Below are 4,772 nucleotides of genomic sequence, written 5' to 3' on the forward strand. Positions count from 1 at the left end.
TACATGTACATAAAAGTAATGATTACAGCAGTATTTATAACAGCAAAATGTTGGAAACTAAATTTCCAAGCAGACATTTGAAGATTGGTTGAATAAGCCATTATATATACACAATGGAATACTATGCGCCTATAGAAACGGATACAGAATGATTTCCAGGACAGATATTGTTTAGCAAAAATAAAAAGGGTAGAGAAAATATATAGGAAGGAAAGGAAGTAAGAAAACACACACACACACACACACACATTTTCTTATCTTTACAGAAGACAAGAAAATGGGCTATTTGCAGGTGGTAATAGCTGTGCAACACCCAGAGTAAAAAGATGGTCCTGACTGCAGATCCAGAAATAACCTCATCTCCCTGTGGACTTGGCTACAGCTCCATTTGACCTTGGTTTTACAGACAGAGCCATCCACCTAGGGTTTCTGAGAGGAGCCATGTCCACCAGTATCTTGGGTAATAGATCTGCTGACTTTGGTCTGACTGCAGATTCTGAATCAGGCCTATAACCCAGCTCCAGCTCCATGGTGATCTGGGAGCAGTGTTGTTCACCAAGGAAGTAGGTAGGGATCACATTTGATGTACCCCTGGAGTGAGACCTACAGACCTCAGTTCCAGCTCTGGCACCTAAATAAACCTTGTTACTCAGTTCTAACCCTTCTCAGCCACAATCTAGGGCTAATCTTGCTCACCTAGGACCCTGCCCAGGGACCTGGTAGGAGCCAAGATATCTGTTTGGTTCTTTTTAATGGTTTCTATTTCTTTATTAAACTCTTCATTTTGTTCAAGCATTGTTTTCCTGATTTTACTTGTCTGTGTTCTCTTCCATCTCAAAATGACACCAATATCTCATTTGACTTCTTTAAGATGATTATTTGTAAGGTAATTTATAGATCTCTATTTCTTTGAGATTGATTTTTGGAGCTTTGTTTCCTTTGGTGCTGTCATTTTGGCTTGATTGTTCATGATCCATGTAGCCTTCCACTAATGTCTGTGCATCTGACAAATAGCAAATACTTCTTCCAGTATTTACAGACTCGTTTCAGCAGGCACAGACCTTTTTCTGTTGATCCCCCTGGGCTGGTGGGAGTACCTTTGAGATCACAGTGAGCAAGTTTGAATCTGGGTCACATGATTGCTGCTGGACCCACAGGTGAGTCTGCAGCTGATGGAGCTATTTCCAGGGGCATAGATCCTGGTCCCTGGTTGAATAGGATTACCAACAGAACCTTGGTCAGTAGGACCACTGAGTTAAGTGTCCACTTCAAGATCTACAGTTGTATCTGCAGATGGTAAGCTGCTTGATAGCTGCATAGAGGGGTATGGCTCTCACTAGGTCCCCAAGAGGGCTCCCACCAGGAGAATCCTTGATACTTCTTATTAAGTCAGAACAATGAACTGTTAAAAATTGGGGCATGGACAAAGATTATTGTCCATGTCCTTGACAAGGTCACAGGAGCCAGATTGAAGGGGCTCTCATAGGCCAAATCTGGGATTATTTGAACACCAAAATAATTAAGAAGAGTAATTAATTATAAATAATTGGAAAAATAGGAAATCACAAATCTATATTAATGATAGGTACAGAAATAGGTCAGGAACAGTAACAGAATGGAGCAAGCAGAAGAAAGGATTTCTGACATTGAAGACAAAGCTTTCAAACGCTCCCAAACCCTCAAAGAAGAAGAGAAATGGAGAGAAAAAACAGACCACTCTCTCAGAGAGCTCTCGGATAATTTGAAGAAAACCAATATTCGTCTTATAGGGATCCCCGAAAGTGACGAAGTGGCTTCACAAGGCACAGAGTCTCTTCTCCATGAGATTATGAAGGAGAACTTTCCAGACATGCCAAGAGATTCCGAAATTCAGATAGCAGACAGTTTCAGAACTCCAGCACTACTCAACCCAAATAAGACATCCCCCAGACACATCATAACCAATTTCACTAAAGTTAATATGAATGAGAAAATTCTGAAAGCTGCCAGACGAAAGAAAACCATTACCTACAAGGGGAAGAATATCAGAATAACTGGAGTTCTCTCTGCTGAAACCTTTCAAGCTAGAAGAGGATGGTCATCGACTTTTTTTTTTTTGCCTTTAGATTTCCTTTAATCATTTAAAAATGCAGAAAACCATTTAGTTAACAGTTTGTATAGACAGGCAACAGACTAATGGTTTAGATAATTCCTGCTATTAAGATTGCTATAGAGGGAGGGGAGGGGGGATGGGTGGAGGGAGTTTACATGGATGGAGCTGGAACATATTCTTCTTAGCAAAGTATCTCAAGAATGGAAGAAAAAGTATCCAATGAACTCAGTCTTACTATGAAACCAATTTACAGCTTTATTATGAAAGCTATAACCCAATTATAGCCCAAGAAGAAGGGGAAAGGGGAGATGGAGGGGAGGGGAGGAGAGGGGGGAGGATGGGTGGAGAGTAATTGGTGGGACCACACCTACGGTGCATTTTACAAGGGTACATGTGAAATTTACTAAGTGTAGAATATAAATGTCTTAACACAATAACTAAGAAAATGCCATGAAGGCTATTGATGAAAACATTTCAAATTGTATATAAAACCAGCACATTGTACCCCATGATTACATTAATGTACACAGCTATGACTTAATTGAAAAAAAAATTGGTAGAGGGAGGGTACTTGGTGGGACCACATCTAGGGTGCATCTTACAAGGATACATGTGAAATTTACTAGGTGTAGAATGTCTTAACACAATAACTAAGAAAATGCCGTGAAGACTGTTAACAAGTTTGATGAAAATATTTCAATTGTATATAAAACCAGCACATTGTACCCCATGATTACAGTTTGTACACAGCTATGATTTAATAAAAAAAAAAAAAATTGGTAGAGGGAGGGGATGAGTGGAGGGAGGGTAAATGGTGGGACTGCACCGAGGGTGCATCTTATAAGGGTACATGTGAAATTTACTAGGTGTAGAATATAAATGTCTTAACACAATAACTAAGAAAATGCCATGAAGGCTATGTTAACCAGTGTGAAGAAAATGTCAAATTGTATACAAAAGCAGTACATTGTATCCCATAATTGTATCAATGTACACAGCTATGATTTATTACAAAAAAATTGGTATACGCTTGGCGCCTACAGCTCAGTGGCTATGGCGCCAGCCATATACACCAGAGCTGGTGGGTTCGAATCCAGCCCAGGGCTGCCAATGACAACTACAACCAAAAAATAGCTGGGCCTTGTGGTGGGCGCCTGTAGTCCCAGCTACTTGGGAGGCTGAGGCAAGAGAATCGCTTAAGTTCAAGAGTTTGAGGTGGCTGTGAGCCATGATGCCAGAAGCACTCTACCTAAGGCAACAGCTTGAGACTGTCTCAAAAAAATAAATAAAAAGAACTGGTATAGAACAGCTTTATGCAGATGTTTAAGGAAGAATGTGGCTCACACCTGTAATCCTAGCACTCTGGGAGGCCAGAGGTGGGAGGATTGCCTGAGCTTTTGAGACCAGCCTGAGCAAGTGACCTCATCTCTACTAAAAATAGAAAAAAAAACTGGCCAGGTGTCATGGCAGGAGACTATAGTCCCAGCTACTGGGGTGAGCCCAGGAATTTGAGGTTGTTGTGAGCTCGGCTGACACCACATCACTCTAGCCTGGGTCAATGGGCAACAGAGACTCTGTCTCAAAAAACAAAACAAAACAAAAAAAGCTTTAAATTTAATTATAATAAACAGAAAAAGTGAAACTATATTAAGCATGTCAAGAACTTGGTAGCTAGGGGCATTTCTATCATTGCAGAAAGTTCTACAGGACAGTGTTGTGTTAGGTCTTCTGGGGGAGGGGCAACTCAGTACTTCAAACACAAGGTCTCACATATTTATTACTGCACCAACTTATTAGGGAATAGCACATAAGTGAAGAGAAAACTCATTTTCCCAATGAAGTGTGGCAAATGTTCAACTGATGACATTTTCAGCTTAATATGGTAAGATGATGATAGTGACCGTAATACAGCATAAGTACATGCTGTCTCATGTGTAATTTCTTATAGACCCAGCTTGGTTCTTCTCCAGTGTCTCCTCTTCGAGTTGTACCTGATTTTATTACCGGTTTTCATTCAAATCCACTGGGGAATGGGACGATTTTGTTTTTGTTTCTTGGCCAAAAACCACTTGATTCTGAAAGTCTTATGAGAGGACATGGCGACAAACGAGACTACTCACACCGGTCATCGACTTTTAATCTCCTAAAACAAAATAACTTTCAACCCAGGATCCTGTACTCAGCTAAACTGAGCTTCATTTATGACGGAGAAATTAAATACTTCAACGACATTCACGTGTTGAAGAAATTTGCCACAACTAAACCAGCTCTCCAGGACATTCTTAGACCTATCCTCCATAAAGACCAGTGTAATTCTCCACCACAAAAGTAAACCCACCCAAAAATTTTTGATCAAATTCCAACTTCCACAGTTGCAAAAGGATTAAAAATGTCCACTGGTCTCTCGAAAGGCTTATCAATACTCCCAATTAATGTGAATGGTTTAAATTATCCTCTAAAGAGGCATAGGTTGGCGGACAGGATACAAAAACTCAAGCCAGATATCTGCTGCATCCAAGAATCTCTTCTTACATTAAAAGACAGATATACACTCAAGGTGAAGGGATGGTCATCTATATTCCAGGCAAATGGAAAGCAGAAAAAAGCAGGAGTTGCAATCCTGTTCGCAGACGCAATAGACTTTAAACCAACCAAAATAATTAAGGATAAGGATGGACAC

At 40.3% G+C, this 4,772-nt stretch overlaps 1 pseudogene; it reads right to left on the minus strand.

The window, feature by feature from the left end:
* Positions 1-3,594: 3,594 nt before the first annotated feature.
* Positions 3,595-4,193, minus strand: LOC128581719 (60S ribosomal protein L39-like; annotated as a pseudogene).
* Positions 4,194-4,772: the final 579 nt, after the last annotated feature.

The sequence above is a fragment of the Nycticebus coucang genome, chromosome 3 (genome assembly GCF_027406575.1).
Source record: "Nycticebus coucang isolate mNycCou1 chromosome 3, mNycCou1.pri, whole genome shotgun sequence".
In the NCBI taxonomy this organism is placed as follows: Eukaryota; Metazoa; Chordata; class Mammalia; order Primates; family Lorisidae; genus Nycticebus; species Nycticebus coucang.